The sequence below is a fragment of the Anopheles coustani genome, chromosome 2, assembly GCF_943734705.1.
Source record: "Anopheles coustani chromosome 2, idAnoCousDA_361_x.2, whole genome shotgun sequence".
Lineage (NCBI taxonomy): Eukaryota > Metazoa > Arthropoda > Insecta > Diptera > Culicidae > Anopheles > Anopheles coustani.
The window spans coordinates 54,801,824-54,819,138 of record NC_071289.1 but is presented as its reverse complement, the minus strand read 5'-3'; the positions used below and the strand labels follow the sequence as shown (position 1 = coordinate 54,819,138).

At 45.8% G+C, this 17,315-nt stretch overlaps 52 non-coding genes across 52 annotated transcripts; all 52 read left to right on the top strand.

Annotated features, from left to right (window-relative positions):
• The first annotated feature begins 105 nt into the window (after nt 1-105).
• On the top strand, nt 106-224 carry LOC131268226 (5S ribosomal RNA). Its single transcript, XR_009178779.1, has one exon. It is a non-coding gene; the product is annotated as a 5S ribosomal RNA (ribosomal RNA).
• A 212-nt stretch (nt 225-436) lies between these two features.
• On the top strand, nt 437-555 carry LOC131268225 (5S ribosomal RNA). The gene has a single exon (XR_009178778.1). It is a non-coding gene; the product is annotated as a 5S ribosomal RNA (ribosomal RNA).
• Nucleotides 556-768: 213 nt separating this feature from the next.
• Nucleotides 769-887, top strand: LOC131268224 (5S ribosomal RNA). Its single transcript, XR_009178777.1, has one exon. It is a non-coding gene; the product is annotated as a 5S ribosomal RNA (ribosomal RNA).
• Nucleotides 888-1,099: 212 nt separating this feature from the next.
• Nucleotides 1,100-1,220, top strand: LOC131267891 (5S ribosomal RNA). Its single transcript, XR_009178468.1, has one exon. It is a non-coding gene; the product is annotated as a 5S ribosomal RNA (ribosomal RNA).
• A 213-nt stretch (nt 1,221-1,433) lies between these two features.
• LOC131267849 (5S ribosomal RNA) lies at nt 1,434-1,552 on the top strand. The gene has a single exon (XR_009178427.1). It is a non-coding gene; the product is annotated as a 5S ribosomal RNA (ribosomal RNA).
• Nucleotides 1,553-1,764: 212 nt separating this feature from the next.
• LOC131268223 (5S ribosomal RNA) lies at nt 1,765-1,883 on the top strand. The gene has a single exon (XR_009178776.1). It is a non-coding gene; the product is annotated as a 5S ribosomal RNA (ribosomal RNA).
• Nucleotides 1,884-2,095: 212 nt separating this feature from the next.
• LOC131267878 (5S ribosomal RNA) lies at nt 2,096-2,216 on the top strand. The gene has a single exon (XR_009178456.1). It is a non-coding gene; the product is annotated as a 5S ribosomal RNA (ribosomal RNA).
• A 212-nt stretch (nt 2,217-2,428) lies between these two features.
• LOC131267845 (5S ribosomal RNA) lies at nt 2,429-2,547 on the top strand. The gene has a single exon (XR_009178424.1). It is a non-coding gene; the product is annotated as a 5S ribosomal RNA (ribosomal RNA).
• A 212-nt stretch (nt 2,548-2,759) lies between these two features.
• Nucleotides 2,760-2,878, top strand: LOC131268222 (5S ribosomal RNA). Its single transcript, XR_009178775.1, has one exon. It is a non-coding gene; the product is annotated as a 5S ribosomal RNA (ribosomal RNA).
• A 212-nt stretch (nt 2,879-3,090) lies between these two features.
• Nucleotides 3,091-3,209, top strand: LOC131268221 (5S ribosomal RNA). Its single transcript, XR_009178774.1, has one exon. It is a non-coding gene; the product is annotated as a 5S ribosomal RNA (ribosomal RNA).
• A 212-nt stretch (nt 3,210-3,421) lies between these two features.
• LOC131268219 (5S ribosomal RNA) lies at nt 3,422-3,540 on the top strand. The gene has a single exon (XR_009178772.1). It is a non-coding gene; the product is annotated as a 5S ribosomal RNA (ribosomal RNA).
• Nucleotides 3,541-3,752: 212 nt separating this feature from the next.
• Nucleotides 3,753-3,871, top strand: LOC131268217 (5S ribosomal RNA). Its single transcript, XR_009178771.1, has one exon. It is a non-coding gene; the product is annotated as a 5S ribosomal RNA (ribosomal RNA).
• Nucleotides 3,872-4,083: 212 nt separating this feature from the next.
• Nucleotides 4,084-4,207, top strand: LOC131267897 (5S ribosomal RNA). The gene has a single exon (XR_009178473.1). It is a non-coding gene; the product is annotated as a 5S ribosomal RNA (ribosomal RNA).
• Nucleotides 4,208-4,419: 212 nt separating this feature from the next.
• Nucleotides 4,420-4,538, top strand: LOC131268216 (5S ribosomal RNA). The gene has a single exon (XR_009178770.1). It is a non-coding gene; the product is annotated as a 5S ribosomal RNA (ribosomal RNA).
• Nucleotides 4,539-4,750: 212 nt separating this feature from the next.
• LOC131268215 (5S ribosomal RNA) lies at nt 4,751-4,869 on the top strand. Its single transcript, XR_009178769.1, has one exon. It is a non-coding gene; the product is annotated as a 5S ribosomal RNA (ribosomal RNA).
• Nucleotides 4,870-5,081: 212 nt separating this feature from the next.
• On the top strand, nt 5,082-5,200 carry LOC131268214 (5S ribosomal RNA). Its single transcript, XR_009178768.1, has one exon. It is a non-coding gene; the product is annotated as a 5S ribosomal RNA (ribosomal RNA).
• Nucleotides 5,201-5,412: 212 nt separating this feature from the next.
• On the top strand, nt 5,413-5,531 carry LOC131268213 (5S ribosomal RNA). Its single transcript, XR_009178767.1, has one exon. It is a non-coding gene; the product is annotated as a 5S ribosomal RNA (ribosomal RNA).
• A 212-nt stretch (nt 5,532-5,743) lies between these two features.
• Nucleotides 5,744-5,862, top strand: LOC131268212 (5S ribosomal RNA). Its single transcript, XR_009178766.1, has one exon. It is a non-coding gene; the product is annotated as a 5S ribosomal RNA (ribosomal RNA).
• A 212-nt stretch (nt 5,863-6,074) lies between these two features.
• On the top strand, nt 6,075-6,193 carry LOC131268211 (5S ribosomal RNA). The gene has a single exon (XR_009178765.1). It is a non-coding gene; the product is annotated as a 5S ribosomal RNA (ribosomal RNA).
• A 212-nt stretch (nt 6,194-6,405) lies between these two features.
• On the top strand, nt 6,406-6,524 carry LOC131268210 (5S ribosomal RNA). The gene has a single exon (XR_009178764.1). It is a non-coding gene; the product is annotated as a 5S ribosomal RNA (ribosomal RNA).
• Nucleotides 6,525-6,736: 212 nt separating this feature from the next.
• LOC131268209 (5S ribosomal RNA) lies at nt 6,737-6,855 on the top strand. The gene has a single exon (XR_009178763.1). It is a non-coding gene; the product is annotated as a 5S ribosomal RNA (ribosomal RNA).
• Nucleotides 6,856-7,067: 212 nt separating this feature from the next.
• On the top strand, nt 7,068-7,186 carry LOC131268207 (5S ribosomal RNA). The gene has a single exon (XR_009178761.1). It is a non-coding gene; the product is annotated as a 5S ribosomal RNA (ribosomal RNA).
• A 212-nt stretch (nt 7,187-7,398) lies between these two features.
• On the top strand, nt 7,399-7,517 carry LOC131268206 (5S ribosomal RNA). The gene has a single exon (XR_009178760.1). It is a non-coding gene; the product is annotated as a 5S ribosomal RNA (ribosomal RNA).
• A 212-nt stretch (nt 7,518-7,729) lies between these two features.
• Nucleotides 7,730-7,848, top strand: LOC131268205 (5S ribosomal RNA). The gene has a single exon (XR_009178759.1). It is a non-coding gene; the product is annotated as a 5S ribosomal RNA (ribosomal RNA).
• Nucleotides 7,849-8,060: 212 nt separating this feature from the next.
• LOC131268204 (5S ribosomal RNA) lies at nt 8,061-8,179 on the top strand. Its single transcript, XR_009178758.1, has one exon. It is a non-coding gene; the product is annotated as a 5S ribosomal RNA (ribosomal RNA).
• A 212-nt stretch (nt 8,180-8,391) lies between these two features.
• Nucleotides 8,392-8,510, top strand: LOC131268203 (5S ribosomal RNA). The gene has a single exon (XR_009178757.1). It is a non-coding gene; the product is annotated as a 5S ribosomal RNA (ribosomal RNA).
• Nucleotides 8,511-8,722: 212 nt separating this feature from the next.
• Nucleotides 8,723-8,841, top strand: LOC131268201 (5S ribosomal RNA). The gene has a single exon (XR_009178756.1). It is a non-coding gene; the product is annotated as a 5S ribosomal RNA (ribosomal RNA).
• A 323-nt stretch (nt 8,842-9,164) lies between these two features.
• On the top strand, nt 9,165-9,283 carry LOC131268200 (5S ribosomal RNA). Its single transcript, XR_009178755.1, has one exon. It is a non-coding gene; the product is annotated as a 5S ribosomal RNA (ribosomal RNA).
• Nucleotides 9,284-9,495: 212 nt separating this feature from the next.
• Nucleotides 9,496-9,614, top strand: LOC131268199 (5S ribosomal RNA). Its single transcript, XR_009178754.1, has one exon. It is a non-coding gene; the product is annotated as a 5S ribosomal RNA (ribosomal RNA).
• Nucleotides 9,615-9,826: 212 nt separating this feature from the next.
• On the top strand, nt 9,827-9,945 carry LOC131268198 (5S ribosomal RNA). Its single transcript, XR_009178753.1, has one exon. It is a non-coding gene; the product is annotated as a 5S ribosomal RNA (ribosomal RNA).
• A 212-nt stretch (nt 9,946-10,157) lies between these two features.
• LOC131268197 (5S ribosomal RNA) lies at nt 10,158-10,276 on the top strand. Its single transcript, XR_009178752.1, has one exon. It is a non-coding gene; the product is annotated as a 5S ribosomal RNA (ribosomal RNA).
• Nucleotides 10,277-10,488: 212 nt separating this feature from the next.
• Nucleotides 10,489-10,607, top strand: LOC131267851 (5S ribosomal RNA). The gene has a single exon (XR_009178429.1). It is a non-coding gene; the product is annotated as a 5S ribosomal RNA (ribosomal RNA).
• Nucleotides 10,608-10,819: 212 nt separating this feature from the next.
• Nucleotides 10,820-10,938, top strand: LOC131267850 (5S ribosomal RNA). Its single transcript, XR_009178428.1, has one exon. It is a non-coding gene; the product is annotated as a 5S ribosomal RNA (ribosomal RNA).
• Nucleotides 10,939-11,150: 212 nt separating this feature from the next.
• Nucleotides 11,151-11,269, top strand: LOC131268195 (5S ribosomal RNA). Its single transcript, XR_009178750.1, has one exon. It is a non-coding gene; the product is annotated as a 5S ribosomal RNA (ribosomal RNA).
• A 212-nt stretch (nt 11,270-11,481) lies between these two features.
• LOC131267883 (5S ribosomal RNA) lies at nt 11,482-11,599 on the top strand. Its single transcript, XR_009178460.1, has one exon. It is a non-coding gene; the product is annotated as a 5S ribosomal RNA (ribosomal RNA).
• Nucleotides 11,600-11,807: 208 nt separating this feature from the next.
• LOC131268194 (5S ribosomal RNA) lies at nt 11,808-11,926 on the top strand. Its single transcript, XR_009178749.1, has one exon. It is a non-coding gene; the product is annotated as a 5S ribosomal RNA (ribosomal RNA).
• Nucleotides 11,927-12,138: 212 nt separating this feature from the next.
• LOC131268193 (5S ribosomal RNA) lies at nt 12,139-12,257 on the top strand. The gene has a single exon (XR_009178748.1). It is a non-coding gene; the product is annotated as a 5S ribosomal RNA (ribosomal RNA).
• Nucleotides 12,258-12,469: 212 nt separating this feature from the next.
• LOC131268192 (5S ribosomal RNA) lies at nt 12,470-12,588 on the top strand. The gene has a single exon (XR_009178747.1). It is a non-coding gene; the product is annotated as a 5S ribosomal RNA (ribosomal RNA).
• Nucleotides 12,589-12,795: 207 nt separating this feature from the next.
• On the top strand, nt 12,796-12,914 carry LOC131267901 (5S ribosomal RNA). Its single transcript, XR_009178477.1, has one exon. It is a non-coding gene; the product is annotated as a 5S ribosomal RNA (ribosomal RNA).
• A 212-nt stretch (nt 12,915-13,126) lies between these two features.
• On the top strand, nt 13,127-13,245 carry LOC131268191 (5S ribosomal RNA). Its single transcript, XR_009178746.1, has one exon. It is a non-coding gene; the product is annotated as a 5S ribosomal RNA (ribosomal RNA).
• A 212-nt stretch (nt 13,246-13,457) lies between these two features.
• Nucleotides 13,458-13,576, top strand: LOC131268190 (5S ribosomal RNA). The gene has a single exon (XR_009178745.1). It is a non-coding gene; the product is annotated as a 5S ribosomal RNA (ribosomal RNA).
• A 207-nt stretch (nt 13,577-13,783) lies between these two features.
• Nucleotides 13,784-13,902, top strand: LOC131268189 (5S ribosomal RNA). Its single transcript, XR_009178744.1, has one exon. It is a non-coding gene; the product is annotated as a 5S ribosomal RNA (ribosomal RNA).
• Nucleotides 13,903-14,114: 212 nt separating this feature from the next.
• On the top strand, nt 14,115-14,233 carry LOC131268188 (5S ribosomal RNA). The gene has a single exon (XR_009178743.1). It is a non-coding gene; the product is annotated as a 5S ribosomal RNA (ribosomal RNA).
• Nucleotides 14,234-14,446: 213 nt separating this feature from the next.
• LOC131268187 (5S ribosomal RNA) lies at nt 14,447-14,565 on the top strand. The gene has a single exon (XR_009178742.1). It is a non-coding gene; the product is annotated as a 5S ribosomal RNA (ribosomal RNA).
• A 212-nt stretch (nt 14,566-14,777) lies between these two features.
• Nucleotides 14,778-14,896, top strand: LOC131268185 (5S ribosomal RNA). Its single transcript, XR_009178741.1, has one exon. It is a non-coding gene; the product is annotated as a 5S ribosomal RNA (ribosomal RNA).
• Nucleotides 14,897-15,108: 212 nt separating this feature from the next.
• LOC131268183 (5S ribosomal RNA) lies at nt 15,109-15,227 on the top strand. The gene has a single exon (XR_009178739.1). It is a non-coding gene; the product is annotated as a 5S ribosomal RNA (ribosomal RNA).
• A 212-nt stretch (nt 15,228-15,439) lies between these two features.
• Nucleotides 15,440-15,558, top strand: LOC131268182 (5S ribosomal RNA). Its single transcript, XR_009178738.1, has one exon. It is a non-coding gene; the product is annotated as a 5S ribosomal RNA (ribosomal RNA).
• A 212-nt stretch (nt 15,559-15,770) lies between these two features.
• Nucleotides 15,771-15,889, top strand: LOC131268181 (5S ribosomal RNA). Its single transcript, XR_009178737.1, has one exon. It is a non-coding gene; the product is annotated as a 5S ribosomal RNA (ribosomal RNA).
• A 212-nt stretch (nt 15,890-16,101) lies between these two features.
• Nucleotides 16,102-16,220, top strand: LOC131268179 (5S ribosomal RNA). The gene has a single exon (XR_009178736.1). It is a non-coding gene; the product is annotated as a 5S ribosomal RNA (ribosomal RNA).
• Nucleotides 16,221-16,432: 212 nt separating this feature from the next.
• On the top strand, nt 16,433-16,551 carry LOC131268178 (5S ribosomal RNA). Its single transcript, XR_009178735.1, has one exon. It is a non-coding gene; the product is annotated as a 5S ribosomal RNA (ribosomal RNA).
• A 212-nt stretch (nt 16,552-16,763) lies between these two features.
• Nucleotides 16,764-16,882, top strand: LOC131268177 (5S ribosomal RNA). The gene has a single exon (XR_009178734.1). It is a non-coding gene; the product is annotated as a 5S ribosomal RNA (ribosomal RNA).
• Nucleotides 16,883-17,094: 212 nt separating this feature from the next.
• LOC131268176 (5S ribosomal RNA) lies at nt 17,095-17,213 on the top strand. The gene has a single exon (XR_009178733.1). It is a non-coding gene; the product is annotated as a 5S ribosomal RNA (ribosomal RNA).
• The last annotated feature ends 102 nt before the right edge of the window (nt 17,214-17,315 follow it).

The following is a 17,315-nucleotide window of genomic DNA, read 5'->3' as shown; positions in this document are numbered from 1 at the left end:
TGCCTTTTTGTTGGAAGAACTGGCCATTGTGAGAATGTTCTATTTTTAGCTCCGTCCAGCCTCCTTCGACGGCGCTTATGTTGCGAACATAGCAGCAACATACTTGTCAACGACCATACCATGTTGAAAACACCGGTTCTCGTCCGATCACCGAAGTTAAGCAACATCGGGCATGGTTAGTACTTAGGTGGGTGACCACTTGGGAACGCCATGTGTCGTTGGCATCCTCAAACTTTTTACACGCCGTTTGGTTGTATGCGTGTGTGTGGGAATAATATTATTCCTCTCGTGGAAGGGAAACAAAAAGTAATTTCATTCGATGAGTCCTTTTTGCCTTGTTGTTGGAAGAACTGAACATTGTGAGAATGTTCTATTTTTAGCTCCTGGCAGGCTCCTTCGACGGCGCTTATGTTGCGAACATAGCAGGAGCATACTTGTCAACGACCATACCATGTTGAAAACACCGGTTCTCGTCCGATCACCGAAGTTAAGCAACATCGGGCATGGTTAGTACTTAGGTGGGTGACCACTTGGGAACGCCATGTGTCGTTGGCATCCTCAAACTTTTTTACACGCCGTTTGGTTGTGTGCGTGTGTGTGGGAATAATATTATTCCTCTCGTGGAAGGGAAACAAAAAGAAATTACATTCAATGAGTCCTTTTTGCCTTTTTGTTGGAAGAACTGGCCATTGTGAGAATGTTCTATTTTTAGCTCCGTCCAGCCTCCTTCGACGACGCTTATGTTGCGGACATAGCAGGAGCATACTTGTCAACGACCATACCATGTTGAAAACACCGGTTCTCGTCCGATCACCGAAGTTAAGCAACATCGGGCATGGTTAGTACTTAGGTGGGTGACCACTTGGGAACGCCATGTGTCGTTGGCATCCTCAAACTTTTTACACGCCGTTTGGTTGTGTGCGTGTGTGTGGGAATAATATTGTTCCTCTCGTGGAAGGGAAACAAAAAGAAATTACATTCAATGAGTCCTTTTTGCCTTTTTGTTGGAAGAACTGGCCATTGTGAGAATGTTCTATTGTTAGCTCCTGGCAGCCTCCTTCGACGACGCTTATGTTGCGGACATAGCAGGAGCATACTTGTCAACGACCATACCATGTTGAAAACACCGGTTCTCGTCCGATCACCGAAGTTAAGCAACATCGGGCATGGTTAGTACTTAGGTGGGTGACCACTTGGGAACGCCATGTGTCGTGTTGGCATCCTCAAACTTTTTTACACACCGTTTGGTTGAATGCGTGTGTGTGGGAATAATATTGTTCCTCTCTTGGAAGGGAAACAAAAAGTAGTTTCATTAAATGAGTCCTTTTCACCTTGTTGTTGGAAGAACTGAACATTGTGAGAATGTTCTATTTTTAGCTCCGTCCAGCCTCCTTCGACGGCGCTTATGTTGCGGACATAGCAGGAGCATACTTGTCAACGACCATACCATGTTGAAAACACCGGTTCTCGTCCGATCACCGAAGTTAAGCAACATCGGGCATGGTTAGTATTTAGGTGGGTGACCACTTGGGAACGCCATGTGTCGTTGGCATCCTCAAACTTTTTACACGCCGTTTGGTTGTGTGCGTGTGTGTGGGAATAATATTATTCCTCTCGTGGAAGGGAAACAAAAAGAAATTACATTCAATGAGTCCTTTTTGCCTTTTTGTTGGAAGAACTGGCCATTGTGAGAATGTTCTATTTTTAGCTCCGTCCAGCCTCCTTCGACGACGCTTATGTTGCGGACATAGCAGGAGCATACTTGTCAACGACCATACCATGTTGAAAACACCGGTTCTCGTCCGATCACCGAAGTTAAGCAACATCGGGCATGGTTAGTACTTAGGTGGGTGACCACTTGGGAACGCCATGTGTCGTTGGCATCCTCAAACTTTTTACACGCCGTTTGGTTGTGTGCGTGTGTGTGGGAATAATATTGTTCCTCTCGTGGAAGGGAAACAAAAAGTAATTACATTCAATGAGTCCTTTTTGCCTTTTTGTTGGAAGAACTGGCCATTGTGAGAATGTTCTATTGTTAGCTCCTGGCAGCCTCCTTCGACGACGCTTATGTTGCGGACATAGCAGGAGCATACTTGTCAACGACCATACCATGTTGAAAACACCGGTTCTCGTCCGATCACCGAAGTTAAGCAACATCGGGCATGGTTTTAGTACTTAGGTGGGTGACCACTTGGGAACGCCATGTGTCGTTGGCATCCTCAAACTTTTTACACGCCGTTTGGTTGTGTGCGTGTGTGTGGGAATAATATTATTCCTCTCGTGGAAGGGAAACAAAAAGAAATTACATTCAATGAGTCCTTTTTGCCTTTTTGTTGGAAGAACTGGCCATTGTGAGAATGTTCTATTGTTAGCTCCTGGCAGCCTCCTTCGACGACGCTTATGTTGCGGACATAGCAGGAGCATACTTGTCAACGACCATACCATGTTGAAAACACCGGTTTTCGTCCGATCACCGAAGTTAAGCAACATCGGGCATGGTTAGTACTTAGGTGGGTGACCACTTGGGAACGCCATGTGTCGTTGGCATCCTCAAACTTTTTACACGCCGTTTGGTTGTGTGCGTGTGTGTGGGAATAATATTGTTCCTCTCGTGGAAGGGAAACAAAAAGTAATTTAATTCGATGAGTCCTTTTCACCTTGTTATTGGAAGAAATTGCCATTGTGAGAATGTTCTATTTTTAGCTCCGTCCAGCCTCCTTCGACGACGCTTATGTTGCGGACATAGCAGGAGCATACTTGTCAACGACCATACCATGTTGAAAACACCGGTTCTCGTCCGATCACCGAAGTTAAGCAACATCGGGCATGGTTAGTACTTAGGTGGGTGACCACTTGGGAACGCCATGTGTCGTTGGCATCCTCAAACTTTTTACACGCCGTTTGGTTGTGTGCGTGTGTGTGGGAATAATATTATTCCTCACGTGGAAGGGAAACAAAAAGAAATTACATTCAATGAGTCCTTTTTGCCTTGTTGTTGGAAGAACTGGCCATTGTGAGAATGTTCTATTTTTAGCTCCTGGCAGCCTCCTTCGACGGCGCTTATGTTGCGAACATAGCAGGAGCATACTTGTCAACGACCATACCATGTTGAAAACACCGGTTCTCGTCCGATCACCGAAGTTAAGCAACATCGGGCATGGTTAGTACTTAGGTGGGTGACCACTTGGGAACGCCATGTGTCGTTGGCATCCTCAAACTTTTTACACGCCGTTTGGTTGTATGCGTGTGTGTGGGAATAATATTCTTCCTCACGTGGAAGGGAAACAAAAAGAAATTACATTCAATGAGTCCTTTTTGCCTTGTTGTTGGAAGAACTGAACATTGTGAGAATGTTCTATTTTTAGCTCCGTCCAGCCTCCTTCGACGGCGCTTATGTTGCGGACATAGCAGGAGCATACTTGTCAACGACCATACCATGTTGAAAACACCGGTTCTCGTCCGATCACCGAAGTTAAGCAACATCGGGCATGGTTAGTACTTAGGTGGGTGACCACTTGGGAACGCCATGTGTCGTTGGCATCATCAAACTTTTTACACGCCGTTTGGTTGTGTGCGTGTGTGTGGGAATAATATTCTTCCTCTCGTGGAAGGGAAACAAAAAGTAATTTCATTCAATGAGTCCTTTTCACCTTGTTGTTGGAAGAACTGGCCATTGGGAGAATGTTCTATTTTTAGCTCCGTCCAGCCTCCTTCGACGGCGCTTATGTTGCGGACATAGCAGGAGCATACTTGTCAACGACCATACCATGTTGAAAACACCGGTTCTCGTCCGATCACCGAAGTTAAGCAACATCGGGCATGGTTAGTACTTAGGTGGGTGACCACTTGGGAACGCCATGTGTCGTTGGCATCCTCAAACTTTTTACACGCCGTTTGGTTGTATGCGTGTGTGTGGGAATAATATTCTTCCTCTCGTGGAAGGGAAACAAAAAGAAATTACATTCAATGAGTCCTTTTCACCTTGTTGTTGGAAGAACTGGGCATTGTGAGAATGTTCTATTTTTAGCTCCTGGCAGCCTCCTTCGACGGCGCTTATGTTGCGGACATAGCAGGAGCATACTTGTCAACGACCATACCATGTTGAAAACACCGGTTCTCGTCCGATCACCGAAGTTAAGCAACATCGGGCATGGTTAGTACAGTACTTAGGTGGGTGACCACTTGGGAACGCCATGTGTCGTTGGCATCCTCAAACTTTTTACACGCCGTTTGGTTGTATGCGTGTGTGTGGGAATAATATTCTTCCTCTCGTGGCAGGGAAACAAAAAGAAATTACATTCAATGAGTCCTTTTTGCCTTGTTGTTGGAAGAACTGGCCATTGTGAGAATGTTCTATTTTTAGCTCCTGGCAGCCTCCTTCGACGGCGCTTATGTTGCGAACATAGCAGGAGCATACTTGTCAACGACCATACCATGTTGAAAACACCGGTTCTCGTCCGATCACCGAAGTTAAGCAACATCGGGCATGGTTAGTACTTAGGTGGGTGACCACTTGGGAACGCCATGTGTCGTTGGCATCCTCAAACTTTTTACACGCCGTTTGGTTGTGTGCGTGTGTGTGGGAATAATATTCTTCCTCTCGTGGAAGGGAAACAAAAAGTAATTTAATTCGATGAGTCCTTTTCACCTTGTTATTGGAAGAAATTGCCATTGTGAGAATGTTCTATTTTTAGCTCCGTCCAGCCTCCTTCGACGACGCTTATGTTGCGAACATAGCAGGAGCATACTTGTCAACGACCATACCATGTTGAAAACACCGGTTCTCGTCCGATCACCGAAGTTAAGCAACATCGGGCATGGTTAGTACTTAGGTGGGTGACCACTTGGGAACGCCATGTGTCGTTGGCATCCTCAAACTTTTTACACGCCGTTTGGTTGTGTGCGTGTGTGTGGGAATAATATTGTTCCTCTCGTGGAAGGGAAACAAAAAGTAATTTAATTCGATGAGTCCTTTTCACCTTGTTATTGGAAGAAATTGCCATTGTGAGAATGTTCTATTTTTAGCTCCGTCCAGCCTCCTTCGACGACGCTTATGTTGCGGACATAGCAGGAGCATACTTGTCAACGACCATACCATGTTGAAAACACCGGTTCTCGTCCGATCACCGAAGTTAAGCAACATCGGGCATGGTTAGTACTTAGGTGGGTGACCACTTGGGAACGCCATGTGTCGTTGGCATCCTCAAACTTTTTACACGCCGTTTGGTTGTGTGCGTGTGTGTGGGAATAATATTATTCCTCTCGTGGAAGGGAAACAAAAAGAAATTACATTCAATGAGTCCTTTTTGCCTTGTTGTTGGAAGAACTGGCCATTGTGAGAATGTTCTATTTTTAGCTCCTGGCAGCCTCCTTCGACGGCGCTTATGTTGCGGACATAGCAGGAGCATACTTGTCAACGACCATACCATGTTGAAAACACCGGTTCTCGTCCGATCACCGAAGTTAAGCAACATCGGGCATGGTTAGTACTTAGGTGGGTGACCACTTGGGAACGCCATGTGTCGTTGGCATCCTCAAACTTTTTACACGCCGTTTGGTTGTATGCGTGTGTGTGGGAATAATATTCTTCCTCACGTGGAAGGGAAACAAAAAGAAATTACATTCAATGAGTCCTTTTTGCCTTGTTGTTGGAAGAACTGAACATTGTGAGAATGTTCTATTTTTAGCTCCGTCCAGCCTCCTTCGACGGCGCTTATGTTGCGGACATAGCAGGAGCATACTTGTCAACGACCATACCATGTTGAAAACACCGGTTCTCGTCCGATCACCGAAGTTAAGCAACATCGGGCATGGTTAGTACTTAGGTGGGTGACCACTTGGGAACGCCATGTGTCGTTGGCATCATCAAACTTTTTACACGCCGTTTGGTTGTGTGCGTGTGTGTGGGAATAATATTCTTCCTCTCGTGGAAGGGAAACAAAAAGTAATTTCATTCAATGAGTCCTTTTCACCTTGTTGTTGGAAGAACTGGCCATTGGGAGAATGTTCTATTTTTAGCTCCGTCCAGCCTCCTTCGACGACGCTTATGTTGCGGACATAGCAGGAGCATACTTGTCAACGACCATACCATGTTGAAAACACCGGTTCTCGTCCGATCACCGAAGTTAAGCAACATCGGGCATGGTTAGTACTTAGGTGGGTGACCACTTGGGAACGCCATGTGTCGTTGGCATCCTCAAACTTTTTACACGCCGTTTGGTTGTGTGCGTGTGTGTGGGAATAATATTGTTCCTCTCGTGGAAGGGAAACAAAAAGAAATTTCATTCAATGAGTCCTTTTTGCCTTGTTGTTGGAAGAACTGGCCATTGTGAGAATGTTCTATTTTTAGCTCCGTCCAGCCTCCTTCGACGACGCTTATGTTGCGGACATAGCAGGAGCATACTTGTCAACGACCATACCATGTTGAAAACACCGGTTCTCGTCCGATCACCGAAGTTAAGCAACATCGGGCATGGTTAGTACTTAGGTGGGTGACCACTTGGGAACGCCATGTGTCGTTGGCATCCTCAAACTTTTTACACGCCGTTTGGTTGTGTGCGTGTGTGTGGGAATAATATTGTTCCTCTCGTGGAAGGGAAACAAAAAGAAATTTCATTCAATGAGTCCTTTTTGCCTTGTTGTTGGAAGAACTGGCCATTGTAAGAATGTTCTATTTTTAGCTCCGTCCAGCCTCCTTCGACGACGCTTATGTTGCGGACATAGCAGGAGCATACTTGTCAACGACCATACCATGTTGAAAACACCGGTTCTCGTCCGATCACCGAAGTTAAGCAACATCGGGCATGGTTAGTACTTAGGTGGGTGACCACTTGGGAACGCCATGTGTCGTTGGCATCCTCAAACTTTTTACACGCCGTTTGGTTGTGTGCGTGTGTGTGGGAATAATATTCTTCCTCTCGTGGAAGGGAAACAAAAAGAAATTACATTCAATGAGTCCTTTTTGCCTTGTTGTTGGAAGAACTGAACATTGTGAGAATGTTCTATTTTTAGCTCCTGGCAGCCTCCTTCGACGGCGCTTATGTTGCGGACATAGCAGGAGCATACTTGTCAACGACCATACCATGTTGAAAACACCGGTTCTCGTCCGATCACCGAAGTTAAGCAACATCGGGCATGGTTAGTACTTAGGTGGGTGACCACTTGGGAACGCCATGTGTCGTTGGCATCCTCAAACTTTTTACATACCGTTTGGTTGTGTGCGTGTGTGTGGGAATAATATTGTTCCTCTCGTGGAAGGGAAACAAAAAGAAATTACATTCAATGAGTCCTTTTCACCTTGTTGTTGGAAGAACTGGCCATTGTGAGAAAGTTCTATTTTTAGCTCCTGGCAGGCTCCTTCGACGGCGCTTATGTTGCGAACATAGCAGGAGCATACTTGTCAACGACCATACCATGTTGAAAACACCGGTTCTCGTCCGATCACCGAAGTTAAGCAACATCGGGCATGGTTAGTACTTAGGTGGGTGACCACTTGGGAACGCCATGTGTCGTTGGCATCCTCAAACTTTTTACACGCCGTTTGGTTGTATGCGTGTGTGTGGGAATAATATTCTTCCTCTCGTGGAAGGGAAACAAAAAGAAATTTCATTCAATGAGTCCTTTTCACCTTGTTGTTGGAAGAACTGGCCATTGTGAGAATGTTCTATTTTTAGCTCCTGGCAGCCTCCTTCGACGGCGTTTATGTTGCGGACATAGCAGGAGCATACTTGTCAACGACCATACCATGTTGAAAACACCGGTTCTCGTCCGATCACCGAAGTTAAGCAACATCGGGCATGGTTAGTACTTAGGTGGGTGACCACTTGGGAACGCCATGTGTCGTTGGCATCCTCAAACTTTTTACACGCCGTTTGGTTGTATGCGTGTGTGTGGGAATAATATTCTTCCTCTCGTGGAAGGGAAACAAAAAGAAATTACATTCAATGAGTCCTTTTCACCTTGTTGTTGGAAGAACTGGGCATTGTGAGAATGTTCTATTTTTAGCTCCTGGCAGCCTCCTTCGACGGCGCTTATGTTGCGGACATAGCAGGAGCATACTTGTCAACGACCATACCATGTTGAAAACACCGGTTCTCGTCCGATCACCGAAGTTAAGCAACATCGGGCATGGTTAGTACTTAGGTGGGTGACCACTTGGGAACGCCATGTGTCGTTGGCATCCTCAAACTTTTTACACGCCGTTTGGTTGTATGCGTGTGTGTGGGAATAATATTCTTCCTCTCGTGGCAGGGAAACAAAAAGAAATTACATTCAATGAGTCCTTTTTGCCTTGTTGTTGGAAGAACTGGCCATTGTGAGAATGTTCTATTTTTAGCTCCTGGCAGGCTCCTTCGACGGCGCTTATGTTGCGAACATAGCAGGAGCATACTTGTCAACGACCATACCATGTTGAAAACACCGGTTCTCGTCCGATCACCGAAGTTAAGCAACATCGGGCATGGTTAGTACTTAGGTGGGTGACCACTTGGGAACGCCATGTGTCGTTGGCATCCTCAAACTTTTTACACACCGTTTGGTTGTGTGCGTGTGTGTGGGAATAATATTGTTCCTCTCGTGGAAGGGAAACAAAAAGAAATTACATTCAATGAGTCCTTTTCACCTTGTTGTTGGAAGAACTGGCCATTGTGAGAAAGTTCTATTTTTAGCTCCTGGCAGCCTCCTTCGACGGCGCTTATGTTGTGGACATAGCAGGAGCATACTTGTCAACGACCATACCATGTTGAAAACACCGGTTCTCGTCCGATCACCGAAGTTAAGCAACATCGGGCATGGTTAGTACTTAGGTGGGTGACCACTTGGGAACGCCATGTGTCGTTGGCATCATCAAACTTTTTACACGCCGTTTGGTTGTGTGCGTGTGTGTGGGAATAATATTCTTCCTCTCGTGGAAGGGAAACAAAAAGTAATTTCATTCAATGAGTCCTTTTCACCTTGTTGTTGGAAGAACTGGCCATTGGGAGAATGTTCTATTTTTAGCTCCGTCCAGCCTCCTTCGACGGCGCTTATGTTGCGAACATAGCAGGAGCATACTTGTCAACGACCATACCATGTTGAAAACACCGGTGTGTGAGAAAGTTCTATTTTTAGCTCCGTCCAGCCTCCTTCGACGGTGCTTATGTTGCGGACATAGCAGGAGCATACTTGTCAACGACCATACCATGTTGAAAACACCGGTTCTCGTCCGATCACCGAAGTTAAGCAACATCGGGCATGGTTAGTACTTAGGTGGGTGACCACTTGGGAACGCCATGTGTCGTTGGCATCCTCAAACTTTTTACACGCCGTTTGGTTGTGTGCGTGTGTGTGGGAATAATATTGTTCCTCTCGTGGAAGGGAAACAAAAAGAAATTACATTCAATGAGTCCTTTTCACCTTGTTGTTGGAAGAACTGGCCATTGTGAGAAAGTTCTATTTTTAGCTCCTGGCAGCCTCCTTCGACGGCGCTTACGTTGCGGACATAGCAGGAGCATACTTGTCAACGACCATACCATGTTGAAAACACCGGTTCTCGTCCGATCACCGAAGTTAAGCAACATCGGGCATGGTTAGTACTTAGGTGGGTGACCACTTGGGAACGCCATGTGTCGTTGGCATCCTCAAACTTTTTACACGCCGTTTGGTTGTATGCGTGTGTGTGGGAATAATATTGTTCCTCTCGTGGAAGGGAAACAAAAAGAAATTTCATTCAATGAGTCCTTTTTGCCTTGTTGTTGGAAGAACTGGCCATTGTGAGAATGTTCTATTTTTAGCTCCGTCCAGCCTCCTTCGACGGCGCTTATGTTGCGGACATAGCAGGAGCATACTTGTCAACGACCATACCATGTTGAAAACACCGGTTCTCGTCCGATCACCGAAGTTAAGCAACATCGGGCATGGTTAGTACTTAGGTGGGTGACCACTTGGGAACGCCATGTGTCGTTGGCATCCTCAAACTTTTTACACGCCGTTTGGTTGTATGCATGTGTGTGGGAATAATGTTCTTCCTCACGTGGAAGGGAAACAAAAAGAAATTACATTCAATGAGTCCTTTTCACCTTGTTGTTGGAAGAACTGGCCATTGTGAGAAAGTTCTATTTTTAGCTCCGTCCAGCCTCCTTCGACGGCGCTTATGTTGCGGACATAGCAGGAGCATACTTGTCAACGACCATACCATGTTGAAAACACCGGTTCTCGTCCGATCACCGAAGTTAAGCAACATCGGGCATGGTTAGTACTTAGGTGGGTGACCACTTGGGAACGCCATGTGTCGTTGGCATCCTCAAACTTTTTACACGCCGTTTGGTTGTGTGCGTGTGTGTGGGAATAATATTCTTCCTCTCGTGGAAGGGAAACAAAAAGTAATTTCATTCAATGAGTCCTTTTCACCTTGTTGTTGGAAGAACTGGCCATTGTGAGAATGTTCTATTTTTAGCTCCGTCCAGCCTTCTTCGACGACGCTTATGTTGCGGACATAGCAGGAGCATACTTGTCAACGACCATACCATGTTGAAAACACCGGTTCTCGTCCGATCACCGAAGTTAACCAACATCGGGCATGGTTAGTACTTAGGTGGGTGACCACTTGGGAACGCCATGTGTCGTTGGCATCCTCAAACTTTTTACACGCCGTTTGGTTGTATGCGTGTGTGTGGGAATAATATTGTTCCTCTCGTGGAAGGGAAACAAAAAGAAATTTCATTCAATGAGTCCTTTTTGCCTTGTTGTTGGAAGAACTGGCCATTGTGAGAAAGTTCTATTTTTAGCTCCGTCCAGCCTCCTTCGACGGCGCTTATGTTGCGGACATAGCAGGAGCATACTTGTCAACGACCATACCATGTTGAAAACACCGGTTCTCGTCCGATCACCGAAGTTAACCAACATCGGGCATGGTTAGTACTTAGGTGGGTGACCACTTGGGAACGCCATGTGTCGTTGGCATCCTCAAACTTTTTACACGCCGTTTGGTTGTATGCGTGTGTGTGGGAATAATATTGTTCCTCTCGTGGAAGGGAAACAAAAAGAAATTTCATTCAATGAGTCCTTTTTGCCTTGTTGTTGGAAGAACTGGCCATTGTGAGAATGTTCTATTTTTAGCTCCGTCCAGCCTCCTTCGACGGCGCTTATGTTGCGGACATAGCAGGAGCATACTTGTCAACGACCATACCATGTTGAAAACACCGGTTCTCGTCCGATCACCGAAGTTAAGCAACATCGGGCATGGTTAGTACTTAGGTGGGTGACCACTTGGGAACGCCATGTGTCGTTGGCATCCTCAAACTTTTTACACGCCGTTTGGTTGTATGCGTGTGTGTGGGAATAATATTCTTCCTCACGTGGAAGGGAAACAAAAAGAAATTAAATTCAATGAGTCCTTTTTGCCTTGTTGTTGGAAGAACTGGCCATTGTGAGAATGTTCTATTTTTAGCACCGGGCAGCCTCCTTCGACGGCGCTTATGTTGCGGACATAGCAGGAGCATACTTGTCAACGACCATACCATGTTGAAAACACCGGTTCTCGTCCGATCACCGAGTTAAGCAACATCGGGCATGGTTAGTACTTAGGTGGGTGACCACTTGGGAACGCCATGTGTCGTTGGCATCCTCAAACTTTTTACACGCCGTTTGGTTGTGTGCGTGTGTGTGGGAATAATATCCTCACGTGAAAGGGAAACAAAAAGAAATTACATTCAATGAGTCCTTTTCACCTTGTTGTTGGAAGAACTGGCCATTGTGAGAATGTTCTATTTTTAGCTCCTGGCAGCCTCCTTCGACGGCGCTTATCTTGCAAACATAGCAGGAGCATACTTGTCAACGACCATACCATGTTGAAAACACCGGTTCTCGTCCGATCACCGAAGTTAAGCAACATCGGGCATGGTTAGTACTTAGGTGGGTGACCACTTGGGAACGCCATGTGTCGTTGGCATCCTCAAACTTTTTACACACCGTTTGGTTGTGTGCGTGTGTGTGGGAATAATATTCTTCCTCTCGTGGAAGGGAAACAAAAAGAAATTAAATTCAATGAGTCCTTTTTGTCTTGTTGTTGGAAGAACTGGCCATTGTGAGAATGTTCTATTTTTAGCACCGGGCAGCCTCCTTCGACGGCGCTTATCTTGCAAACATAGCAGGAGCATACTTGTCAACGACCATACCATGTTGAAAACACCGGTTCTCGTCCGATCACCGAAGTTAAGCAACATCGGGCATGGTTAGTACTTAGGTGGGTGACCACTTGGGAACGCCATGTGTCGTTGGCATTCTCAAACTTTTTACACGCCGTTTGATTGTATGCGTGTGTGTGGGAATAATATTCTTCCTCTCGTGGAAGGGAAACAAAAAGAAATTTCATTCGATAAGTCCTTTTCACCTTGTTGTTGGAAGAACTGGCCATTGTGAGAATGTTCTATTTTTAGCTACTGGCAGCCTCCTTCGACGGCGCTTATGTTGCGGACATAGCAGGAGCATACTTGTCAACGACCATACCATGTTGAAAACACCGGTTCTCGTCCGATCACCGAAGTTAAGCAACATCGGGCATGGTTAGTACTTAGGTGGGTGACCACTTGGGAACGCCATGTGTCGTTGGCATCCTCAAACTTTTTACACACCGTTTGGTTGTGTGCGTGTGTGTGGGAATAATATCCTCACGTGAAAGGGAAACAAAAAGAAATTACATTCAATGAGTCCTTTTTGCCTTGTTGTTGGAAGAACTGAACATTGTGAGAATGTTCTATTTTTAGCTCCTGGCGCCTCCTTCGACGGCGCTTATCTTCCAAACATAGCAGGAGCATACTTGTCAACGACCATACCATGTTGAAAACACCGGTTCTCGTCCGATCACCGAAGTTAAGCAACATCGGGCATGGTTAGTACTTAGGTGGGTGACCACTTGGGAACGACACATGGCGTTGGCATCCTCAAACATTTTACACGCCGTTTGATTGTGTGCGTGTGTGTGGGAATAATATTCTTCCTCTCGTGGAAGGGAAACAAAAAGTAATTTCATTCGATGAGTCCTTTTCACCTTGTTGTTGGAAGAACTGAACATTGTGAGAATGTTCTATTTTTAGCTCCTGGTAGCCTCCTTCGACGGCGCTTATGTTGCGGACATAGCAGGAGCATACTTGTCAACGACCATACCATGTTGAAAACACCGGTTCTCGTCCGATCACCGAAGTTAAGCAACATCGGGCATGGTTAGTACTTAGGTGGGTGACCACTTGGGAACGCCATGTGTCGTTGGCATCCTCAAACTTTTTACACGCCGTTTGGTTGAATGCGTGTGTGTGGGAATAATATTGTTCCTCTCGTGGAAGGGAAACAAAAAGAAATTTCATTCGATAAGTCCTTTTCACCTTGTTGTTGGAAGAACTGGCCATTGTGAGAATGTTCTATTTTTAGCTCCTGGTAGCCTGCTTCGACGGCGCTTATGTTGCGGACATAGCAGGAGCATACTTGTCAACGACCATACCATGTTGAAAACACCGGTTCTCGTCCGATCACCGAAGTTAAGCAACATCGGGCATGGTTAGTACTTAGGTGGGTGACCACTTGGGAACGCCATGTGTCGTTGGCATCCTCAAACTTTTTACACGCCGTTTGGTTGTGTGCGTGTGTGTGGGAATAATATCCTCACGTGAAAGGGAAACAAAAAGAAATTACATTCAATGAGTCCTTTTCACCTTGTTGTTGGAAGAACTGAACATTGTGAGAATGTTCTATTTTTAGCTCCTGGCGCCTCCTTCGACGGCGCTTATCTTGCAAACATAGCAGGAGCATACTTGTCAACGACCATACCATGTTGAAAACACCGGTTCTCGTCCGATCACCGAAGTTAAGCAACATCGGGCATGGTTAGTACTTAGGTGGGTGACCACTTGGGAACGCCATGTGTCGTTGGCATCCTCAAACTTTTTACACACCGTTTGGTTGAATGCGTGTGTGTGGGAATAATATTGTTCCTCTCGTGGAAGGGAAACAAAAAGTAATTTCATTCGATAAGTCCTTTTCACCTTGTTGTTGGAAGAACTGGCCATTGTGAGAATGTTCTATTTTTAGCTCCTGGTAGCCTGCTTCGACGGCGCTTATGTTGCGGACATAGCAGGAGCATACTTGTCAACGACCATACCATGTTGAAAACACCGGTTCTCGTCCGATCACCGAAGTTAAGCAACATCGGGCATGGTTAGTACTTAGGTGGGTGACCACTTGGGAACGCCATGTGTCGTTGGCATCCTCAAACTTTTTTACACACCGTTTGGTTGAATGCGTGTGTGTGGGAATAATATTGTTCCTCTCTTGGAAGGGAAACAAAAAGTAATTTCAGTCGATGTGTCCTTTTCACCTTGTTGTTGGAAGAACTGAACATTGTGAGAATGTTCTATTTTTAGCTCCGTCCAGCCTCCTTCGACGGCGCTTATGTTGCGGACATAGCAGGAGCATACTTGTCAACGACCATACCATGTTGAAAACACCGGTTCTCGTCCGATCACCGAAGTTAAGCAACATCGGGCATGGTTAGTACTTAGGTGGGTGACCACTTGGGAACGCCATGTGTCGTTGGCATCCTCAAACTTTTTACACGCCGTTTGGTTGAATGCGTGTGTGTGGGAATAATATTGTTCCTCTCGTGGAAGGGAAACAAAAAGTAATTTCATTAAATGAGTCCTTTTCACCTTGTTGTTGGAAGAACTGAACATTGTGAGAATGTTCTATTTTTAGCTCCGTCCAGCCTCCTTCGACGGCGTTTATGTTGCGGACATAGCAGGAGCATACTTGTCAACGACCATACCATGTTGAAAACACCGGTTCTCGTCCGATCACCGAAGTTAAGCAACATCGGGCATGGTTAGTACTTAGGTGGGTGACCACTTGGGAACGCCATGTGTCGTTGGCATCCTCAAACTTTTTACACGCCGTTTGGTTGTGTGCGTGTGTGTGGGAATAATATTCTTCCTCTCGTGGAAGGGAAACAAAAAGAAATTTCATTAAATGAGTCTTTTTCACCTTGTTGTTGGAAGAACTGAACATTGTGAGAATGTTCTATTTTTAGCTCCTGGCAGCCTCCTTCGACGGCGCTTATGTTGCGGACATAGCAGGAGCATACTTGTCAACGACCATACCATGTTGAAAACACCGGTTCTCGTCCGATCACCGAAGTTAAGCAACATCGGGCATGGTTAGTACTTAGGTGGGTGACCACTTGGGAACGCCATGTGTCGTTGGCATCCTCAAACTTTTTACACGCCGTTTGGTTGAATGCGTGTGTGTGGGAATAATATTGTTCCTCTCGTGGAAGGAAAACAAAAAGAAATTACATTCAATGAGTCCTTTTCACCTTGTTGTTGGAAGAAATGGCCATTGTGAGAATGTTCTATTTTTAGCTCCGTCCAGCCTCCTTCGACGACGCTTATGTTGCGGACATAGCAGGAGCATACTTGTCAACGACCATACCATGTTGAAAACACCGGTTCTCGTCCGATCACCGAAGTTAAGCAACATCGGGCATGGTTAGTACTTAGGTGGGTGACCACTTGGGAACGCCATGTGTCGTTGGCATCCTCAAACTTTTTACACGCCGTTTGGTTGTGTGCGTGTGTGTGGGAATAATATTGTTCCTCTCGTGGAAGGGAAACAAAAAGAAATTTCATTAAATGAGTCCTTTTCACCTTGTTGTTGGAAGAACTGAACATTGTGAGAATGTTCTATTTTTAGCTCCGTCCAGCCTCCTTCGACGGCGCTTATGTTGCGGACATAGCAGGAGCATACTTGTCAACGACCATACCATGTTGAAAACACCGGTTCTCGTCCGATCACCGAAGTTAAGCAACATCGGGCATGGTTAGTACTTAGGTGGGTGACCACTTGGGAACGCCATGTGTCGTTGGCATCCTCAAACTTTTTACACGCCGTTTGGTTGAATGCGTGTGTGTGGGAATAATATTGTTCCTCTCGTGGAAGGAAAACAAAAAGAAATTACATTCAATGAGTCCTTTTCACCTTGTTGTTGGAAGAACTGAACATTGTGAGAATGTTCTATTTTTAGCTCCTGGCAGCCTCCTTCGACGGCGCTTATGTTGCGGACATAGCAGGAGCATACTTGTCAACGACCATACCATGTTGAAAACACCGGTTCTCGTCCGATCACCGAAGTTAAGCAACATCGGGCATGGTTAGTACTTAGGTGGGTGACCACTTGGGAACGCCATGTGTCGTTGGCATCCTCAAACTTTTTACACGCCGTTTGGTTGAATGCGTGTGTGTGGGAATAATATTGTTCCTCTCGTGGAAGGGAAACAAAAAGTAATTTCATTAAATGAGTCCTTTTCACCTTGTTGTTGGAAGAACTGAACATTGTGAGAATGTTCTATTTTTAGCTCCGTCCAGCCTCCTTCGACGGCGATTATGTTGCGGACATAGCAGGAGCATACTTGTCAACGACCATACCATGTTGAAAACACCGGTTCTCGTCCGATCACCGAAGTTAAGCAACATCGGGCATGGTTAGTACTTAGGTGGGTGACCACTTGGGAACGCCATGTGTCGTTGGCATCCTCAAACTTTTTACACGCCGTTTGGTTGTGTGCGTGTGTGTGGGAATAATATTCTTCCTCTCGTGGAAGGGAAACAAAAAGAAATTTCATTAAATGAGTCCTTTTCACCTTGTTGTTGGAAGAACTGAACATTGTGAGAATGTTCTATTTTTAGCTCCGTCCAGCCTCCTTCGACGGCGATTATGTTGCGGACATAGCAGGAGCATACTTGTCAACGACCATACCATGTTGAAAACACCGGTTCTCGTCCGATCACCGAAGTTAAGCAACATCGGGCATGGTTAGTACTTAGGTGGGTGACCACTTGGGAACGCCATGTGTCGTTGGCATCCTCAAACATTTTACACGCCGTTTGGTTGTGTGCGTGTGTGTGGGAATAATATTGTTCCTCTCGTGGAAGGAAAACAAAAAGAAATTACATTCAATGAGTCCTTTTCACCTTGTTGTTGGAAGAACTGAACATTGTGAGAATGTTCTATTTTTAGCTCCGTCCAGCCTCCTTCGACGACGGTTATGTTGCGGACATAGCAGGAGCATACTTGTCAACGACCATACCATGTTGAAAACACCGGTTCTCGTCCGATCACCGAAGTTAAGCAACATCGGGCATGGTTAGTACTTAGGTGGGTGACCACTTGGGAACGCCATGTGTCGTTGGCATCCTCAAACTTTTTACACGCCGTTTGGTTGAATGCGTGTGTGTGGGAATAATATTGTTCCTCTCGTGGAAGGAAAACAAAAAGAAATTACATTCAATGAGTC